Here is a 22,657-nt window from a genome sequence, read left to right as displayed (position 1 = left end):
AAGGCTGCGTGTCTGTCACGGATTCCGTGACTTTTCCGTGATTTCTGCAGCGGCTGATGCTGACTCAGGGGCTGCCTGAGCTGGCTATGGGGCTGGCCAGCAGCAGCTGTTTGGGGGGGGGGGTTCAGGGCTGGGGCAGGGGGTTGGGGTGTGAGGCAGTGCTTACCTCGGGGGCGGGGGGGGGCGGGGGTAGCCGGGTAGGGAGCCAGCACCAGTGGGGGTTCCAGGCCAGCACCTGCAGCGCCCTGGACTGCCCCCCAGCGGGGGTCCTGGACTTGCCCCCCTCTCCACCCCCCCCCCGAGCACCTATGGCCCTCCCCAGGCCAAGTTTTAGTTAGGACAGGTCACGGCCGTTAATTTTTGTTTACTGCCCACGACCTGCCCATGACTTGTACTAAAAATACCCGGGACTAAAACGTAGCCTTAAATATAGCCAGTTGTGTCCTGTGTTTGCACTACTATGGTAATTAAACCCCTTCCCCCCCAAAAAAGCCTGTATACCCCACCCAAATGCCTAGGAAGGGTTAACTACTGCTTGTTTTTAATGGGTTAGCAGAAGGGCCAAACACTGGCTATTCTCCTCGCGTTTATCAAGAGCTTCAAAGCACTGAACTTATGCCGCACAGCTTTGGTGCGGTGCCTAGAGCTTTGTTCTTAATTACTTCAGAACTTTTGCATGGCAACGTCATTCTTTGGAGCCATGCTTCTAAAACCTTTTATAGCCGTTTTATCAACTTGATAAAACCTGGTTGAGCATTTTTCACTCCTCTGGCTTATAAATCCTGTATTTCCCTTTTTGCTTTTACTGACATCCAATTTTTTTAAAAGGGAAAATTTTGGGGAAGGAGAGCAAGTTAACCACTAAAAACCAACTCCCAGACTGAGATGTTAACTGCCAAATTTCAGCCTTCAGCCCGAGCTAACTTAGTTATAAGTTTCTCAAACACATAGTTTGAAGCAAATACTGACACACCCTTATCTAGAACTGGCTGTATACTCTGGTATAAGTGAAAAAAGCAAACTGAACGTACAAATAAACGCCTTTCAATCCAGGTGGTTTGCTGATTGATGCCCACTAACCAGAATAGAAGGGGCTTTCCGAATAAACTGTCTTAAAGTTCAGTTCATGCAAAATTTTGCATTCTGGTTTTGCTGTGACGTCACTGCTACCAGCAAACTTCAGTTTGAAAATCAAGGCAGCCAATAGGGGTGAAGGTAAATGGCATTCTTTTAGTGGATATAGTTTTCAGTTAAAAGTGTGTGCTGTGGGTTATAAGCTATAAAAATCTTGCTTGAGATCTTATAAAACTGCCTGGTTCTCCACCAGGGTTTCCAGATAGCTGTGATGTGTGAAAGATGTGACTTCCCGAGTACGCGTAGGGTATGGGAAGGACTGCAAAGTTCTGTTCTTAAAGGCTGTTTCTGAATATGCTTTACTCTTCTCCCCCCCCCCCCCCCCCCGCCCCCCACTACTAACAAGGCTTTCAGCGCACAGTACTGCAGGAAATAGCACTTTTACAGTGAAGCTTCCACTACCTGAAACACCTATAATTAACCTCAACAAGGCCGTGTTCCTGACATCTCCAAATTATACCCCAAATCCTCTGATCTGAAACTTTGTTAATCTATGGTCCTCTCCCCCACCCTGGGGAGTTTAACTACAGAACAACCTTTGGTTCTCCAGGTATCTGCAGATCACCAAAATAAACCATAAATTTGAAGTCACGCTTCCATCTGAAAACTTTGAACCTGCTGTTGTTACAAGTAACCATTAAAGTTGGAATTGTTCTTGTACATCTAACAGCATTTTGGGTAGTGTCAGTTTACTGTTTGTAAGTTGCATTGAGTGTCTCCTGCACTAGCAGGACATCTCCTGTAGTACTCTAGGTTTATTAGTGACTGCAGCAGCAAAACTGAAGAGGCAACAGGGAGGTACATACATGGAGGAATGAAAGAGGTAGGAGTGGTAAACCTGAGTTTCATGTTGCGCCTTGATTGCCCAAAAGAAAAACTCCTTATGCTAAGATTTCGAAAAACTTCCAGACGTACTGTGCTATTTAAATACCACTCTATCAAAAAACCTGATTTTAATTTTGTTCGATTAAAAAACAAATTGATGGAATCTCTGTAAAGAGCAGCCTTTCTGCGCACCAAGTTCAGACTGGAAAAGGCCTCTGTTCCACTGATTTCACTTGTCTTTCCCTAGGAGAAGTTGCAATGTGCTGTGATTTGAGAAGGATCTGTCTTGCTGGTGCAAGTCAATGGTTGTGATAAGCAGAGCGAAGCCAGCTTTAGTGGCCAGGGCACAATTAAAACAAGCTGCAGCTCAGGTTCTGGGGTCCTGAATGTGTTCTGCAGGTTGCAGGCTGGCCTTAGCTGTACTTTTGATCTGCGTCTCAGTAGGCCTGAAGGAGGAAGCTGTGGGTGAAGTGGATTGTGAATGGCATGATAGCGTGGGATCCTGCAAATAGTAAGGCCATCTTAGTTCAGTGTACCCAGGTGCCTGTACTATGCTCTGTTTACAGCATTTGTTTCAGGACATATGTTCAAACTACAGAGACTGAAAATGCCTTTTAATGTAGCCCTATATTTTATTGGAGCCTGGCTTTTGGCTCCAGGGGACACCATCACATATCTCATCAGGGTCATCCACTGAGCCCCTCTGTTAAGGTCTCATACTCCTCTTTTATAGCTTCTCCCTATTTCAGCTCTGACTGGCTCAGTTCTCAAATCATGAATATTTATAACTCCACCCATCATTCACCATTTTCTAACATACTACATATGCACAATTCATAAAAATAGGAAAATATGAAATTGGATAATTGGTTAAATACGTGTATATTATAGTGTACCTTCCTAGGTAGCAAAAAGATGTTCCAAACCTACTCTAAAGGCTTTATGTAGTTTGTAAATCAACATATTTTAGAGGTTATATCAATCAATGAGAGTGCACCTTTCTTTAGAAAATAATTGAAATACAAATGGAACAGTTGATTTAAATCCAGGCTTTCCACTTTGTTTAAATCAATCCACCCTGCTCACCATGCTACTTCAAACACTGACTGATCACTCGCACCCCTGGGAGTTAGACAAGTTGCCTCATTTTACAGACAATCCCCTGTGGAGGAGTTCTGAAGGGGTTTGGAGTTTTAGAATTTGGGAGTTCCTTAGCTTCCAGTGCTGACCTTGGCTCACTACAGACGCATTACCTTTCATACTGCCAGAGCTACTGTTTACCATGTCTTCTATCAGGTCGTATTGATTTCATTTGATTACTGTTAGTCACTCAGTGTACACTTGAGTCACAAAAAAGAACCTACTTACAGTTCTGATTTGCATAATCATATTGTTAAAATTGATTGAAGATGATCCTCTGTATGGAGCTCAACAGAATTAGACATGGGCCTCCGCTGGGAGAGTGACTCTGCTTCTGTCGCCCAGTGCAGTGTTCAACACTTCCTGGGGAAGGGGAAGGGGAAGGAAACGTTCCTACCTTCAGAGCAGCATCTACGCCCATCTGCTTGTGATGACAGCATATTCGAATAGGAATGTGAAACGTGCCGTAGGAGCTAATGGTTGAGTCTCTCATTCCATTGCATGTTAACTTACTGCTGCTTCACAAATATAACCACTAAAGACTGGAGAGCTAGAAAATACAGCAGCTGCAGGTTGTAAAGGGGATTGCACTGCAGCATGTTCTGTGCTGAGCTAGGCTTTTGCTGGGATACATCTGGCTCTTTGTTGCAGAGTGTTTTTTTTTTTAAACAGCCACCATCTGAATGAGGACCTGTCTTAAAGCATCAGTTCTCCTCCTAGTTTAATATTTTGAGACGAGCGAAAACTGCTGAAGAGACAACCTGAGAAACTGACCTTCTCTAACCGCAAAACACTTTACTAGATGGTGTAAGTTGTGACTACTGGCAGCAAAACAAGGCCATTTTGATTTCACTGTATCAGCAGAGTATGTATAGGCAGTAACTCAGAAACAGATCTACATTTGGCATCGAATCGATACCACAATACATTCTGATGTTTGCCTTCTATGTTTACAATTTGATATGTGCATAAATCTGTCAGACTCCAGTGCAAGCATTGGTGTAAAGCAAGTACATATTTTTGATCTCCTTTTCTTTGTGGGTTTCTCTGCAACTGAGCAATGAAACTGCTGCTCTGTGGTCCAAGAGTTTGGTGTTTGTTCCTGAGTCTGTGGAGCAAAACAGTCAGTTCCTGCTTCCTGCTTCTGTCCCGTGATACACATTCACACTAAGCTCCTTCAAGATACAAAATTGTCCCTATATATACTGGCCAGGCATGTCTCCTCCCTACAGTACGTTACACTTGCCCACAGCAGTTGTTGTAACCTCAGTCCCTGATGATTCACAGCAGAGAAGGTTCTACGGGCTCATGTGCTGACTCTTCCTGCTTCTGAGTTTGCTCCTGTAGCTAGAACAAGCTTTTCAAGATAGAGGCAACAGCTCTTCTCACGCCGCATCTAGGCAAAACCAAACCCATAATGACTGCATTCCTCCAGGTTCTAGTGGGGCAGCAGCACCGATGTAGTTAGTGAGACTAGCTTACTGTTTGACACCCACTTATTCTAAGGGCTCTAAATTAGCCCTAGTTTGTCATAGGGTATGTCTACACTGGTATTATCCCGTAGTATAGACTGAATGTCTTTTCCGTCACTGCAGGAACACCACCTCCGAGGGACAGTGGGCTAGTTTGTTTGAAGGGCTGCAGTGGCACTACTGTAGCGCTAATCTGTGCAGCCATTCACTACAACGATGGGAGGCTTCTCCTGTCACGGTAGCAGGTCTACAGAAGAATTCTTCCGTCGATCAGCGTACACAGTGCGAGGGGGTTAGGTCAGGTTAACTATTTCATGCAGGAGTATGCTCGGGATGAAAAATCCAAAGTAGCTGGTTTGGCTTAACTTTTCAGCGTAAATCTGGCTGCCCTCTCTTGATAGCGTTTACCTTCCTTTACCTGGTTCTCACATTGACCATAAGATGCTTGGAGCTACTTTAGCATTTGTTTTAACTGTTCAAGTTTTTACCTGTTGCATTGCTGCTGTCATGTACTTGGTAACTAATTCGAAAACTTTGCTACTGCAAATATTTGCATCCACCAAGATAAAACGTTACCCATTAAGTTACTTCAGCATATTCAAGAATGAGACTGCATCTGCCCAGAAATCATGTCCATATAGTCCAGAATTGTGGAAGCAACCTCCAAATATCTAACGTAAGCATGCTAGTTTTAGGGCTAGTCTACACTGGCAACGCTTTAATGTGGCATGTGTGGTCGCGGCGCAACTCTAAAAAACCCCACCTCCATGAGGGGCGCGGCTACCAGCGCTGGTGCACTGTCTACACTGGTGCTTTACAGCGCTGTGTTTTTTCACACCCCCTGAGCGAGAAAGTTGCAGCGATGTAAATTGCCAGTGTAGACAAGCTCTTAGATACTGGTAATACTGGCACATCCTACCCTAAGAACCAGGATACCTGTACTTGAGATGATGTGAGAGAAGGAAAAAAACAGGATGCTGGGTCTCAATGGCACTGTATAGCTTAGATAATTCACATTCAGAACACTGACTGGCCCATGCTTTATAATGCAGGAAATGAGAATTAGTCCCATTAGTTTGCATTAAAGTTAATCTACTTCTTGTTCATATACAAAACCAGCCTGCATTGCTTTTAAACTGGGCTCCTTTTCCCCCCCACACTTCACTCAAAGGGCTGAATGGCCTTTAATCAGGCTATCCAAAACAGCATTCACTCTTGGACTGACAGGAATCACAAAGGAGACTGGTAGCTAAATGTGTGTGTGTGTGTGAGAACAGGTTTACAATAGGCGGGGCAGTGTGCAACCATAACTACTGTGTTCATAGCCCACAGATACCGTAATAGACATGGTTTAATCCACCCTGGCAATGCAGTAACTGTTGTGTCGTGTAGCTGTACAATGGGTAGTTGGGCCTAGATGCTAGCAATAGCATCCTCTCCCCAAAATACATGCATCTGAGGAAGTGGGTTTTTTACCCACAAACAAATCTGTTAGTCTCTAAGGTGCCACCGGACTCCTTGTTTTTGTGGATACAGACTAACATGGCTACCCCTCTGATACTTTGGGGTCCTGGTCCATGACTGAGGCTATTAGGCTTTAAGACTTTTGTGTAGCTCTTCCAATGAATGGAAGGATGGTCTTACAGTTAAATATGGGATTTGGGAGATCTGGATTTAATTCCTAGCTCTGCCACAGATACACCAAGGCCACAGTCCCCCCTTTCTCCCCCCCACTAGCTTATCCTGGAATAGAAGCGCAAGATCAGAAAAACAAACAACCCCTCTGACCTTGCACATTCCTCTGGCTTTCCTGGAGCATCTTGTCTTATCTGTGTCTGCATCTTAAATCTTGTTTACACTGGCACTTTGCTAGCACTCTTCCCAGTGTTGGACTGGGGAAGTGCTAGTGGAGACAGGGCACAGGCATCTTCACCACAGTGCCTGACCCCATTCAGCATTAGCCACATGGTGGTAATGACACCTGCACCTTGTCAAGGGTTCATCTAGACACATTGTACCTCACCCCTATCACCGGTCAGGTCTACACTACAGGCTTCTGCCTGAATAGCTGTGTTGGTCCAGGGTGTGATGGGGTGTGATCTCAGCCTTGTTCGTTAGGTGTGACATTTATAACCAAAATAGTGATACTGGTACAAAAACAGTGTGTGGACCAGCCCCTAGCATTTGCACTGGTGCTAGACCAATGGTAGACAAAGCACTGCAAAGTCCCGGTCTAGACGCACCCTGTCAGTGCTTTACAAATCACCTTCCGACCGAAAATCAAACCGACCCCTTCTGCTTTGTTTATATTGTTAACCCTGCTGCAAACAGGCGAGGGACTGTCACTCCAGCTGATGCTTTTTAAAGTTTGGCATTAAGTGTAATGTTCCCATGTGAATAATCAGTAGAAAAGGAAGGGTTAATACCCTCTCTTCCTATTGATATTTTGTCCAGTATTTCCAGATAAAAGGCAGTGGAAGACAGGGCCTACAGACAGACAGGGTGGGGTTGGAAGTGGTACAGTGAAGCTAATAGGTGACATTAGCCAGAAGTCTGACTGGAGGAGGTTGTGGGGAGGGGAAGGCGCGAGGGAGGTCGGAGCGGGACAGTGTACAGATCCAGAGGTAGGATTATAGAACAGGGTCAGGGGTCTCTTGTTTGCTGTCACTGTGATGACAAAAGGAAGGCACATGTATTCTACTGATTATATCTAGAGAGTAACTGAGTCGGCCTGGTATGGGATTACCAACTAACTAAAGTATAACTCTTGCGTAAGGAAACTGGACCACTTTTCTTATGCTATTAGGGCCTTGATCTTGCAACCAGAACACACAGACAGACCCTTACACCCATGTGGAGGCCACTGAAGTCAGTGGGACTCGGCCCAGGTTCGAGAGTCCACCACACGGATCTGATTACAGGATTGGGGCTGAGGTCTGTGGTGTGCAGACTGTAATTGGCAGTTGCCTGCTCATCACAACACCAAACAATGAGCTCTTCATAAAACCCACAAATCCGGTCTGTAAAGTTTTTTCTTCTGTAACTCGAAGTCAAATCTCCCTAAAATAAACAGGGTGAAGGGTGGGGGACACTTCCGATGGGATTGAAAATAAAACTCTTATGTGATCTGAAATGCTCGGAAAGCTGCAAATACTTCTCAGAGTTCTGATGACACTGCAAACTATGTTGGCCTAATTCCTGCAGCTACCATGTATCTCTGGAGGGGACGAAAGCACAGAACTTTCTGGCTTGGTTATCTGTTGAATTCTATGTAATTATGTTCTAACTTGGAAAATAGTTTGATCAGTTTACTGCACGATCACATATTTGCTTAAACTCACCCTCCATCTTCTCCACCTCTTGGGCCTTATTGATACTGAGGATTTTCAGCCATTGGGGGATGGGGTGGGGATGGCAGCCACTAGTGCAAGCCCCTAGTGTAGACAGACAAAGCCACAGTTTGGCCCCCTTGCAGCTTAGGCTGGCTTCAAGCCACGGTTATCTGCACTGATGCAGACCATGATTTTGTACAGTTTTGCTTGTTTTCACCTGGAGTTTACATCAGTACAGCTACACTAGTGGCTGGACACCAATGGCTGCAACCAGGGTAAATACCCCAGTGGAGTAAAGGTCTGAATTGAATATTCATATAGATCAGTGATGCTTGTGTTTTATTGCACTATTTCTCAAAGAGAGAGAGCATCAGATCTCTCCTCTGAGCCAGACAGATATGCAGTTCTATTACTAATAGAAAGAAATCCATACAGAGAGTTCATCATAAAAGTGTCTCTAGCACAGTTTCCCTCACTAGGGTGAAGGGGGCTGTTTTGGGGTCTGACGAGTCTTGGTAAGCCCATGTGTACTGGATAGTCCATAGCCTCCCCCCCCCCCCCCTTCCCACCCCACAAGTGCTTATACGGATGTTAGCTGGGGAGGGATCTGAGTTACTACAGAGAATTCTTTCCTGGGTGTCTGGCTGGTGAGTCTTGCCCACATGCTCAGGGTTTAGCTGATCGCCGTATTTGGGGTTGGGAAGGAATTTTCCTCCAGGGCAGATTGGCAGAGGCCCTGGGTTTTTTTTGCCTTCCTCTGCAGCATGGGGCATAGGTCACTTGCTGGAAGATTCTCGGCATCTTGAAGTCTTTAAACCACTGATTTGAGGACTTCAATGGCTCAGACAGAGGTTTGATACAGGAGTGGGTGGGTGAGTTTCTGTGGCCTGAGTTATGCAGGAGGTCAGACTAGATGATCATAATGGTCCCTTCTGACCTTAAAGTCTATGATATATATGTGGCAGTGGTGCTTCACTTGAAACAGTTTCGGCTTCTTTGTTTTTCACTTTTATTTTTCTGTTGCACGAATGAGCCAACGATCCATTGTAATGAGAGAAAAACTGCGACTGTAGTCAGTGCTCACAATTAAATGTGCACATCCGGTCTAGATGACCTCCTGAGGGCCCTTCCATCCCTGATATTCTGTGACTTTGTATAATACTATGCGGAAATCCATCAAAATGCTCAGTGCCATCTAGAGTCAAATGCACAGTGTCATCTGAGGGCCCAATATGTCTGGAGGAATCCGCTTGGCTAGTTATTCATTGCTGTGGGTAAAATGTGTGGAGTAAGGTGTCCCCCCTCTCTCCGCAAGCCTCTCTCACCCACCCCAGAATACATTTCACCCCACCCCAGTTTGCGAACCTCTGGTCTATAATATAGTTGGGCGAGCACATCTCTGATCTTCCTGTAGAGGACCTGTAGAAGTGATGCACGCTGATGGAGCGAGGCTGTATTAGCAAACCACTAGCTGCTTTACAGTGCTGTGCCAGTATCTTTACCCTCGCACATCAGCTATGCCAAAGGAGCTCATAGGTAACACATCCAAGAACGAGGTCCTGATTCTCTACCCAGCTCTTGCTGTTTTAATAGTCCATAGCTGATTCTTCCAGCAGAGGGCGTAGTGTTTGCTTAGAATCACTTAAAGGAGAAAAGGGAATAGTGTTCTCTGGTAAGGCTTTATTTCCGCTACAAAGTGTAAAAGGTCATCACACACAAGTCACCGCCCAACTTATCGTCAGAAGGAAACAGCTGGGAGGGTTTAACTTCTCAGTCACTGTCATAAAAAAACCAAAGTGTCCTAAGGATTTGTTTAAACACACAAGTTATACCAGTATGGTTAACGTGGCACAGTTAAAGTGAGAACCCGCCTAGTCTGGATGCAGTTACACTGATACAGAACGGTGCCACTCCCTAATACTGCTGTGGTGGTCTTGGTGCTGGGTGTTGCATACTTGTCCTTCAGCTTCGGGGAGGTGTCAGAGTAACGTTCTTTTGTAGTTTTTATGTTGCATTCCTCCTCTAATCCGGGAGAACAATACTTTGGAAGTGTTGGATGCAACTTCAGTTGTTCAGTGACTGTAGTTCTGTCCTGTGTAGATTGTGGCATGTAGAGGTTACACAGGCAACCGTTTCTAAATGAGGATCCAGTGGTCCCATTCAGTCCCACGTTGATGGTTTGCCAGTTCCTGGGCAAATGGATAGTTCATTTCATGAGTTCCTGGTGTTTGTGGCTTTCATTTCCCCCACCCCCCAATAGACCCATTCCAGTATTTTGGCTGGAGTGTCTTTCCTTGTTATCTAGTCTAGACTGAGTCACTTAAGGAGTTTATTGTTGGAAGTGTCTAACTTTTTTGTGTCTGTCTTGATGGTTTTGGCCTCTGATCAATCAGTAATGATTTTTAATGAGCCTCTCATAAGAGGTTCATAGATGAGTTTAAATGCTGCTAATATTTTTGACAAGTACTTTGGGGTCAGCTTGACAGGAGACACACCGCAGTTGGCAAGAGTTCAATCTTCTGTTGTTTTTTTTCCAGGTGAAAATGGCAGTGTTACGCTTGCTTGTACTTAGGTTTATGTGCTCGACTGGAGAATCTAATTTAGTGAACGTAAACTCTCTTGTACTGATGGCTGCACCTAGTTTTGCTTAGTAGTCTACATGGGACTTTAATTGAAGATAAATTGCAGTTTAGTGTACAAGGAGTGCTTTACATAACAGATATCGTGGCTTAAAAATCCCCTCAACAATGGTACATGGGAAGCTTTCCTTCATGAGAGGGGATCCTACCCTCAGCTATTGCAGAATGTCAGCTTGTATTTAATTGGGAGTGAAGAGAAGCTACTGTATATGAAGCATTTCATTGCTGTCATCCTGAGTCTGCAGTCAGATGGCTCTAGTGCCTCAGCTGGTGTTTCCTGTTTTTCTCCAGCCGCAGAGTGAGTTTGACAAGACTTGGTTCACTTCGCTGCTGCTAATTCAGGGGTTCTCAAACAGGGGGTCAGGACCCCTCAGGGGGTTGTGAGGTTATTACATGGGGGGTCACGAGCTGTCAACCTCCACCCCAAACCCCGCTTTGCCTCCAGCATTTATAATGGTGTTAAATATATTAAAAAGTGTTTTTAATTTATAAGGGGGGGTCGCACTCAGTCTTGCTATGTGAAAGGGGTCACCAGTAAAAAAGTTTGAGATCCACTGTGCTAATTGGACCCTTGTGGGCAGCTGTGTGAAAGTGACTGCAATTATGTCCATGCTGCTGCCTCTTGGGAAAGCCCTGCACGGTTATGAGACTGTACTTGAAGCAAGTGTATGAATGTTGCATTGTCTGTACCAAATCTCCAGCACTCCAGGAATTGAAATCCTGTTGGGTTCAGTAAATCTTATGGATTATTTTGTATTGAATAGTTCTAGAGGGCAAATCCAAGAAGTATTTCTGTATATTACCGGTGATGTTGCTGTAGTCAGCTGAAGGATAATTTTCCTTATTTAACCCAAACTGTGTTATTTTTCTTGCGTAGAAAGTCACGAATTCCTCAATGAGAGCGTTCATAATAATTCAACTTAATATCTGTGCTTCAGTCCGCCTCCACTGTAAAATGGGAATGAAACATAACTACCTTTCGTAAAGAGCATGGAGACTTTAAATGAGAGATGCTACAGAAATATGTAGTCTGCTTAGTTTCTGAACTGACTGCCTTCCACTTAAGGGAGGGGAGAGGATACACGGGGCAGAAGAATGTGTTTCGTGTTTTTAAAATGGATGATAGATTCATAGGGCAGGAGACTGTCTTCTTTTGTGTTCATATTATAGTGCCTAAGGCGGGGGGGGGGGGGGGGGGGTGTCTTAATTCTACTGGGGGCTTCCAGACACAGCTGCAGTATAAACAATAGGAAAGCTTTACTTCAGCAGCCTTTGAGGCTGCTCATAGAAATGTTCATCAGTTAGGGATTTTCTCTATAGCTGCTATAGGACATTGACGAAAGTGCAATTTTCCTTAATTTGAGTTCTGTCTGTGCTAAATCAGCTAGACTGGATATCTTCCTGATGTTAAATAATGCCAAGCAGTGCTCTCAAAATCAGTGTAGACTGTTTTTAATGTATTCCCAATGTTCACTAATACAGGCTATTTTTGATATACATATTCTGATTGCTCACCAATGTCCCGCTGCTTCCCTTGGCAAAACTTGTTTGCTTATATATATTATCCAGTGAGCTGACTGTTCTTTAAAAAAAAAAAAAAAAAAAAAAAAAAAAAAAAGGCAAACAAACCACAACTATTTTAAAAGCAGAATCGTTCTTCTGATTGGATGCATGCCCCATGAATGTTTCTGAATGGATCTGGCTTAGTGTGCGAACTCCATAAATAAAATGTTCTCTTCTCTATCAATTAAAAACAGATTGCGGTTTGAGTCTAAACAATCCATCTGGTAGATGGAATTACTGTTGTAAACCAACCAGATATAACAAACTGAATCGGAATGTGCTAAAACTAGGGGGAAGGGGTAGAGTGTGCCAAATCCAGGAGGCTTGGATAAATGGCCTAGACCTGTGGTAAGGGAGGAGTTTGTGTGGTGCCTTTCATCCCAAAGGTTTCAGAGTAGCAGCCGTGTTAGTCTATATCCACAAAAAGAACAGGAGTACTTGTGGCACTTTAGAGACTAACAAATTTATTTGAGCATAAGCTTTCGTGGGTTACAGCCCACTTCATCGGATGCATAGAATGGAACATATAGTGAAGAGAGATAGAGAGATAGATACATACACACACATACAAAACATGAAAAGGTGGAAGTTGCCCTACCAACTCTAAGAGGCTAATTAATTAAGATGGGCTGTTATCAGCAGGAGAAAAAAAAAGCCTATTTCAGACAGTTTGACAAGAAGGTGTGAGGATACTTAACATGGGGAAATAGATTCAATGTGTGTAATGGCTCAGCCATTCCCAGTCTCTATTCAAGCCTATTTCATGGCAAAGAACCCCCCCCCAGCTTTACGCTGTTGGCTCCCTTCACCATCACTAAAGTGCAGCCCCATGTGGGGTGATGTCAGCCACTGTTTAACAGCACAGCAATGTTAGACACAGCACTTCAAGTCAGGAAGTGAAAGAGGCTTTTCCACTTCAAGCTGCAGGGGAATTCTAGATGGGTAGAATGCAAATATCAATTAAAATTTTGCTGTGATCACTGATTTCATTGTGGTTGGGTGAGTTACTTTTTCCACTAGCAACTCTTCCATCACCCCTTTAACAGTGTCAGGGTTGCACTTTCAGTTGCTCAGTGTGACGAATTTGCCTGAAAACAATCCTTAGATTGCTGGGGGCAGCTCTAAATATAGTCCATCCCGTCCTTTCATTGCCAGTAACTACAGATCTTTGCAGAACGCACAGTGCCACTTGTCTGACTGCTTCCCTGTCTGTCATGCTCTTAGTTTAAAATGTGAATGTGTTTTCAAAAAGGGAGCCATGAAATGGCTTCAACTCTCTGGAGACAGATGCTCACTTTATCCAGAGTCCATACAGCATTGGCTACTGGCAGGGAGCACTTTCTTCCTGCCTACTTCCCCAAAACATGCAAGCCCACTAATGGGCCTTAGGTGTGAGCTGGCAGGACAGGCCCAGAACAAGAGGATATAGTTCAATCTCCCATGGCCTCTCTACTGAAAGTGGCAACAAGGATGTAAAGCGAAGGCCCAGATCTTCAAAGATATTGGGAGTTAGGTGCTTTAAATACTTCTGAGGATCTGGTCTGGGATGTTTTCAGTGGGAATACCTGACTGTTATTAGGAGTTGGACTAAGACAACCATTTCTTTCACGCAAACCACCAGCTAGCCTTTGGAAGTTGCCTTCTAACCTGGTTCCACACTAAAACTAATTATGTAGAAGTAAAATGCTCCATATTTTGTATTACTAATTGTCTGAACCTTAGACTCCTGGATGTATATATATATGTGTGTGTGTGTTTTTCTTTGATTCTTATTAGTGCCATTGGCAGTTTTAATTTTTCCAAGAGTAAACACAGCCTTTCAAAACTGTTGTCATCTCAACGGTTGGGTCTTCTCAGCAGATCTCTTGGTCCCAGTCCAATGCCTTTTGTAACAGACATTTATTTGAATTCCTTTCTGTTGCTACACCCTGACTCATCTCAGGCTATGCCACAGCAATGATCAGGAAGGAACAAAGGGAGGGAGGAGGACTAGGAAATGACCCCTCTGGAGATTCTAATGGCAGAAGATGACGGAGTGTTCATTTTGTAATGAAGACTGGCCACATTGGCTGCTTTACAAACCTCAAGGAAAAATTATGTCCTGCTGCCCCAAAGTGTATATGCTTCTGCTTTATCTAGTCTGACACACAAGAAGTATTGCATCTAATACTTAGAAATTGCTAATTGTATCCAGCAAGAGTGGAGAATTGGCTTCATTCATGTCCTGTAGTGGCTGCAAAGGGCAACTTGACCTGCTGAGTTCAGATGTAAAGGTAACCTCATTGGGATCATAATCCTCATCCATTTCCCTCTGTACCTGGCTACACCTATCTTAGTACGGTTGCTGGCAGCCAGTTATCCATCACCCAAGATGCACCCAGTTAAGAAGCCAGCACGAGGTGTTTATGCGTAAATGGTCAATGGTACATGACTACACATAAACACTTAAGGGAGTATAGTGTTCTGAAGCTTAACAAATTTGGCTGATTAAATAAATTGTAAAATACTTTCCCCTTAAATTATAAATTGTGTTGTCCCTGTTTAACAAGTCTATTACATTAGGGAATAATCATGTTGGGCTTTTTAATTTGTTTATTGCTGTATGTGAAATTGCTTGCAGCTAATTCTAATTACTCTTCTGATCCCACATTCTGCAATTTATGTCCAAGCCTTGCAAAGCTTATTTGAACGCTCCTTTCATTGTCTTCTTTGCAGGACTGTCTTCTGGAATGCCTTGTCAGGCATTCTCTTCCTGACCTGGTTTTCAAGGGCTGGCAATTTTTTGTAACAGAGACATGGGCCTTATTTAAAAGTCCTCTTGCCATAAGGTATGAATTAATCCCTGTCAGAACTTTCCAAGTCTTGATCTTAAACAGCTTGGTGTAGGGTCTTAAAGTATTACGCGGCTGTAGCACAGCTGAAAGCAGGGAGGGGAGCTGGTGTTTAAAAGTCTCACATTTGGGGAGTATCTCCATTCACAACTCCCTGCATAAGTACCTATCTACAAACGTAGGGACTACTAGCAAGAGTTCCCCAGCTGATTTCCGTTGTCTTGGTGGCACAGATCGAGGAAAGCCACAGGTGACTGATGGTCAAGGAGAGTTAGTGCTGGAAATGGATCCTGAGCAGTTAGTACAGTGTCGTTTCTTTGCTATTTCTAGTATTTCCTTACTCCATGCTAGACTTGGGAGTCCCTCAAACTATGAGTACTTGCTAAGTGGAAAGCACTGCTTTGCTGATTCATAGATTTCCTAGCTTCATAGATTCCAAGGCCAGAAGGGACCTTTGTGATCGTCCAGCCTGACCTCTAGAACACAGCCCATAGAACTTCCCCAAGAGAATTCCTTTTGAATGAAAGGTTTCAGAGTAGCAGCCGTGTTAGTCTGTATCCGCAAAAAGAACAGGAGTACTTGTGGCACCTTAGAGACTAACAAATTTATTAGAGCATAAGCTTTCGTGGGCTACAACCCACTTCTTCGGATGCATCCGAAGAAGTGGGTTGTAGCCCACGAAAGCTTATGCTCTAATACATTTGTTAGTCTCTAAGGTGCCACAAGTACTCCTGTTCTTTTTTTGAATGAAATAATTCCTTTTGATCAGTGGCAGCACTGAAGATGCTACTGTTAAACGTTCATCTGACTTTTTTTCACTGGAACCTTTTTTTTTGTTCACCTCAACTAGATTTTTTTTTTTCACTGTTTTTCAGTACAAGTGTGTTTAGCAGGAGGAAACTGTGGTTACTCCACTTCCTGCTCATATTATTGTTGAAGAGTGAAAACGAACAGTTATGCCTTGCTCCTCCACATGATCCAACAGCAAGTTGAAAGCCTGTAAGATTACAATAACTAGCTGCACCGCAGGTGAAACGGGACTTTTTTGGAGCTGCAAAAGTAGCTCCACAACACGTTTTGCTTCTGCTCTTCCTAGCTGGGTTCATAAATGGAGAACGAGGTAGGTGTAGGTTTTGTACTGACTCTTAACATAAATGGCCTTCAGAGTTCAGTAGTTCTCGGTTCTGCATTGTAGGTCGCTGTCTTACTTCCGTTTCTCTAAGGCTTTCAGAGAGCAAAATCCAGACTCTCTCCGCTGGTAATGAATTTTGTAGAACTCTGAACTTAAAAGAGAGGGAGATCAGTTCACTGCACTGGGATGTGCAGCTTAGGTGGGAACAAGCATGTTTCTTGCATGTCCTCAAACCTGTCTGTAGCCTGATGAACTTGTGAAGATGGAACCAAAAAAAATGTCTGGGGTGTTGGATGTAGTTTGGGTCAAATGGCTATACATGTCACATAGGAGCTCTACTATTTTCAAAGCCATCAGAGCCCTGCATGGAGCGGGGGGACATGGGGACGGGGGAATCCATGTTAGTCTGAGAGATCGTTTTGGGTGCCATATTGAAACTGACTTGCGGATTTTTATGTCTCTTCCCTTGAAAGTAAATTTAACTCTTATTTCTAAAGATGCAGGTGTAGTTAGATCTCTATTGAGTAATCTTGGGGATTTTTTTTTCTCATTGCACCAGAAGTAAGCTATGGAGGCCAGCTACGCTATTTCTGGTGTCTTATGCAATTTAATAGAATGGAAGTGCTAAATGCTGCAGTCCATATTCAGGCAAAACTACTGACTTCAGGGCTTTAAACCGTTCAGACTCAGAAAGTGTAGTTGGTTCCTTCTGATGGGCTCTGCTCTACTTCTTGCTGGAGAGGTTGCTGTTCCTCTCTTCGAGTTGAGTCAGTAGAAAAGAGGGGGTGGGTAATAGTTCTTTTTTAAAAGTCATGACTGGCTTGATCACATTGTAACTCCATATTTTTTATGAAATAGGTTATATCCATATCATAAGCATAAGATGTACTTTATGCAAGATGGCTCGTGTAAGATCTCGTTGGAAAGGTTATGATTTACTGAATGTGATTATCCAATTTGTACGCTTGTATCATTTCTGTATCTGGAGTTAGGAATAGTGACTATGTATCTGTATTTCAAATGTGTTACTTTGGGTGTCACCCCCAACTAGCCCGTCAGATACAACAATGGAAAAGCCAGACAGGACTAATGGCCCATTAGCAAATACAATTGCTGTAAAAGAGCTTAGCCTTCCTGTGGACGCTCCAGACAGCTACACAGCCCTGCAGAGACATGGATCTGAGTCACCTGGTACTGGACCCACCCCTTGGAGTGCTAGTGTTCTGCCACTGAGAGATGAGGGATTCCCGCCATACACGAGAGCTATATAAGGCAGGGAGTGACATCATCGTGGTTCTCCTCTGCCTCCCCACCCAAAGAGACACTGAAAAACACCTGGAAGTAAGAACTGAACTGAGGGGGAGAGGGTTGAACCCAGGCTGGGAGGTGCGTCCAGGTTGTGAGTGGAATTACTTTGAAGTCTCAGGCTGCAGGCCAGTGCAGTTGCCTTTCAAGACTTTCAGTAATCTACCTGTGACAATAGTTAAGGTGAGCAATTACATTTTGTAACCTGTTTCTTTAGTGAATCAAATTTAGTCTGCGTGTTTTGTTTTATTTGCTTAGTAATCTGCTTTGTTCTGTTTGCTACCTTAACCACCTAAAATCTGCCTTTTATAGTTGTTAAAGATATTTCTTGTTTGTAATATAACCCAGTTTGTGCAATTCATAATTGGTGGGGCGGGGGGGGAGGGGAGGCTGTGCATACCTTCCTCCACATTGAGGGAGGAGGCGGATTTCATAATAGACCTTTTGGGTCTGCCAGCAAGTCCCCAGAGCTGATCTCCGTATCTGTGTCATTCTGCAGTTGAGTGTGGCCCTGACTGTGTGTGTGTTGGAGGAGGCTTAATAGCCTGGCTCAGCCAGAGAGGTAAAAAGGGTGCCCAGGCTGGCAGAACAGGTGGGCTCAGTGGTATCTCAGCACATCAGGTGGCACCTTAACGGGTCCAACCCGTCACACACATTCACCCCCATGTTTGCTACTGTTGGGAAGAAAGAACAGGCTTGTGTGAATCCATTGAATCAGACACATGATCTTGTATTTGTAACCTTTGTCCCCATTCCTCCTATCCCCTCCCTTTATATTTACCTTTCCATGGCATGCCCATGGAGAATATAAACTCTTCAGGTCAGGGACTATATCATATCTTATGTCTGGATAGTGCCTAGCAAAATTTGGAGGCTGGGAAATATTGGACTTTCTAGAATTGATCTGGGGGATGTTCTTTTAAATGATTTTGGATCTGTGTGTGGTTGTTTTAGGAAAGAGACTAACTTGTTTTAGTAGACATCAGTCTAAAATGAAAAAAGGAATATAATGAAGTCTACAGACGCTAACTTGCAGCACTGTTTGGTAATCTTAACCACAGACTGTGCACACCAGGAAAACATGACAGACTGACTATATACAGTAAACATGACAAATTACTGCAAGGGTCAAAGAAATAAGAGACAAGATCTGCGCATACAACCCTAATGACCATGGTTCCTGAGAAAAGAGGCTGAAGCGGTCATGGCTTGTGTTAGACAAGTGGAGGAATGAACTAGCTAATGTTACTGTAGCAAGATGTAAAGCGCTGTATAATATTTTGCTCGATCTCAGGTGCTGGAAGTGCTTTACCACACTCATGGGAGGTAGCTAAGCATCGTTATTTGAGCTAATAATTTCTACACCCGCTTAGGGGTGCATAGTGCTTGACAGAAAAACAAGGAAAAATCCCAAGCCCTCCCCGTTTGTTCTTCCCATTTTAAAGGTGGAGAATCAGAAATTAGTTGACCTGCCCTAGGGCTCCCAGAAAGGCCAAGCACTCAGGGGTCTGCTATTGGGGAAACAAAGCTTCATGGCTGACTATCCTACAACAAAACTGAAACCTCAGCTTGCTGAACCAGCTGGAACTTATCTGACCTGCACTTTGAGCCAGAGGAGAGGGGGAAGCCAGAGTGGAAAGCGTGTGCTGTTTCCGAGGCTTGGTCTACACTACAGAGTTAGGTTGACATAAGACGGCTTATGTTGAGCTAACTACGTCCGTGTCTACGCTACAGGCTTGCTCCCGGGGATGTAAGTGCCGTACTATGCTGACATAAGCCCTACACCTCTCGTGGAGGTGGAGTTATTAGGTCGGTGGAGTTAGGGTGACGCGGTGTCTATGTAGACACTGTTCCTTACTTTGGCTGTTGGCTCTCATTCTTGTCAAGACAAGAAAGCCAGCTCATGGCTCCCAGCCAGGCAGCTGCCCGGTCTCCCCTCCAAGCCAGGCTGCCACCTGGACTCCCCACTTGGAGCCCTGCTGCCCCCAGGGGTCCTGGCTCCCTACCGGGTGCATGGCAGCCAAACTCCAGGTGTGGATCTCCCTGCCGGAGGCAAGAAGCCCTGGGCAGCTGTCCTCCCCCCACTCCTGTTGGGGAGCTGCACGGAGCTGAGAGCCATGTCTGTCAGCTCCCCACTTTCCCCCTCTTCAGTGGGTGGAAGCGCTCTTGGTGAGGACACATCACTGACAGAAGGAGGGTAGTGTGGACATCAGCCAGTGCAGTAATTACTGTGGTGACTGTAAGTTGACCTAACATAGGTTGATTTAAGATTATAGTGTAGACATACCCTGAATTGCAGACCTAACCAAATAACTTCTTTCTGGGGGCTGGTCTACACTAGGAACTTAACTTAGCATAGTTACGTCTCTCAGGGATTTGAAAAATCCACATTCCTGAGAATGTAGCTTTGCCAACCCAACCCCTGGTGTAGACGGTGCTGGGTCCACAGAAGAATTCTTCCGTTGACCTAGCTACGGCCTCTCAAGGAAGTGGATTGCCTACGCCAATGGAAGAACCCCTCCCATTGGCGTAGGTAACGTCTACACTGAAGTGCCATAGCAGAGCAACTGCAGCTGTGTTAGTTTTGTGTATGTCTACCTGGCCGTGTTGTAGTAAGGCAAGCTTACTCAGAGCTTCTGTGTGTCTCTTGCTTTCTGGCTTTGGCAGGGATGTATACTTGGGTCTCTGTAGTGCATTTGTTTGTGGTTTGGTGGTGCAGTTACATGAACTGTGTCACAAAAATGGTGGTGGCAATCCTCCCACTGGAACTGTGTGTGCACGCAGTGCGTTGCTGTCGGGCCTGTTGCGGTGTCGGTATTGAAAACTCAGCTATTGGGCTGTCTGTTCAGTGAGACTTTCAAAAGCGCCTCCGTGACATAGGAGCCCAAGTCCCATTTTCAAACGTGAATTCAAGCTTCTATCTGATGACTCCTTAAAGTGGAGCTGTATTTACTGTGAAGATGCTGCTGCTGCCCTTCCTTTTTGGCTAGATTAAAGCCTTTGTCGGTATTAACTGAGATTACTAAAGTTGACACGTGTGTCTGTGTGTATTTTGCTGCTGAGAAGATTACAATATGGGTGAAATTACAGAACATGGGGGTGAGACTGTCTGTTCCTAGCAGTATATTAACTATATTCATGTCCTGATGTGTGTGAGATATTTTTTTTTTTCTTTCCTAAAGCAGGAACTGTCAGTCTCTGTGCAGTTTATTTTTCCACTGGGTTCCTTCTCAAACTATTCATCTGAATTGTTGGCTGGCACATTCATATTTTAATAATGGCAACTCAGCAGAGAACACAAAAAGGAATAAAACTAAATTTGATCATAAAAGCGTGCTGCTAGCAGATGGCAGCAAGTTAAAGTGCCATCCGAGTCTGCAACGTTATTTTGTAAAATAGCACTTCCTTACTTTGCATATTTTCCCACCGCATCTCTGAGGCGGAGCTGTTTACTTTATTGACACAAACAACTCATTAGCCCGGCAGTGCGTGTACTGCTGGATTCTGTTCTGCCTTGCATAGCTTCAGGATAATTTAGCTAAGCTCTGATCACAGAGCCTCTATTCTCGTTAGTGACTTCAAAAAGCAGAAAGAACTCAGCTAGGGTTTTTTTCCTTCCAGACCCTAGACTGAACTTGCAGAACGGCCTTTTGATTTTTCTAACCTCCAATTTCATCAGGAAACTACTGAGAGTAGATAAATATTGAACCTCGTAATGTTAATTCTCTGATCTCATTAGGACTAATTCCTTACTGTCGATGTTAGGTTGAATCATAAAGTTGCATACTTCCTCCTAAAAATTTTAAGGCACACCTTTTTTTCTGTTGGACAATTACTTCTGTAATAATTGTAATGTGTACATATTTAGATACTGGAAAGGGAAATGCAGTAGTAATTGATCACTTTGAAGAAAGGTGATCAGTCATGATAAAAAACTGCTTACTGATATCCAGCACTGTAGATTTATATTGTACTTTACAAATGAAGGGCAAGACCAAAAAAAAATTTAAAAGCTAGGATGGGAAGGACATGGGACAACAATATAAGGTGTGGAGATTGAGAAGTGTAAAGTAGGAAGCAGGGCCGGCTCCAGCAGGTGCTTGGGGCGGCCACTCTGGAGAGGGGCGGCACGTCCAGCTATTCGGCAGCAATTCGGCGGGCGGTCCCTCACTCCCACTTGGAGCGAAGGACCTCCCGCCGAATTGCCGCCGCAGATCGCGACGCTTTTTTTTTTTTTTTTTTTTTTTTTTTTTGGCCGCTTGGGGCGGCAAAAACCCTGGAGCCGGCCCTGGTAGGAAGGATTCCTGGAAGAAATGGGTTAGGAGGAAAGTATGTTCCAAGTCTAGCTATGATTTGCTTCAAAATGCATTAATGAAATAGTTTGGCTGTGAAAGCCACACTAATGAGGTTCTGGTTGTGTTTGACAACACAATCCCTCTTTGGCTGTTCCATAAATGTTCTATACCATTATATGTTACCATTTATAAAATAGAAGTTTTATATTTGTCATATTGTATGTAGCTCGATTCAGAATGTTGGTATGAATGATTGACTCTGAGGTTGCCATCTGTCATTGGAAAGATAATTTCTCCCAGATTTGGCTCTTTGACAAGGGTGACTGATTTGGTGAATGAGGGGGAATGCAGTGGACATCTATACCTGGACTTCAGGAAGGCTTTTGACATAGTCCCACATGACATTCTGATAAATACGCTGGAGAAATGCAGCCTTGACAGTACTGCCATTAAATGGATACGTAATTGGTTAAACAACCACAAACAAAGAGTAACTGTTAATGGAATGTTATCGGATTGGAGGGAGGTTTCAAATGGGGTTCCACAGGGATCTGTTCTGGGTCCTGTGTTTAACATCTTTATTAATGACCTGAATGTGGGTATAGAGAGCATACTGATCAAGTTTGCAGATGACATAAAGCTGGGGCGAGGGGGACAGGGGGTTTGTCAGTACTTTGGAGGCTAGAACTAAAATTCAGAGGGGGGGGTCACAGTGCAATGAAGTTTCAGAACCCCTGGACTAGATGACCTGTGCGGTCCCTTCTAACCCTGTGGTTCTATGATTGGCAATCAAGTCTTAGATTTGATCCAGAGCTTTAAAGCCACACTTTCATTTGGTCTGTCTTATATTCATTCTGCCAGTGGTTACGTCCTGGGCAGTTCAGTAAACATTTATCCTGATCCATTTTTTTGATTGTTGTGGAGTTGATAGGTATCCCCGCACAGAACTGTGGTGGTCAGTAAGGTGTGTGGGAGAGAGAAAGAGGTGC

The 22,657-nt window shown here is 44.2% G+C and overlaps 1 protein-coding gene across 1 annotated transcript in view; it reads left to right on the top strand.

Annotated features, from left to right (window-relative positions):
* CCM2 (CCM2 scaffold protein) overlaps positions 1–22,657 on the top strand; it is a 72,921-nt gene that overhangs the window by 24,831 nt on the left and 25,433 nt on the right. The gene's annotated exons all lie outside the window — the stretch shown is intronic.

The sequence above is a fragment of the Emys orbicularis genome, chromosome 2 (assembly GCF_028017835.1).
Source record: "Emys orbicularis isolate rEmyOrb1 chromosome 2, rEmyOrb1.hap1, whole genome shotgun sequence".
Lineage (NCBI taxonomy): Eukaryota > Metazoa > Chordata > Testudines > Emydidae > Emys > Emys orbicularis.
The sequence above is the reverse complement of the archived record's forward strand: the minus strand, read 5'-3'. Positions and strand labels throughout refer to the sequence as shown.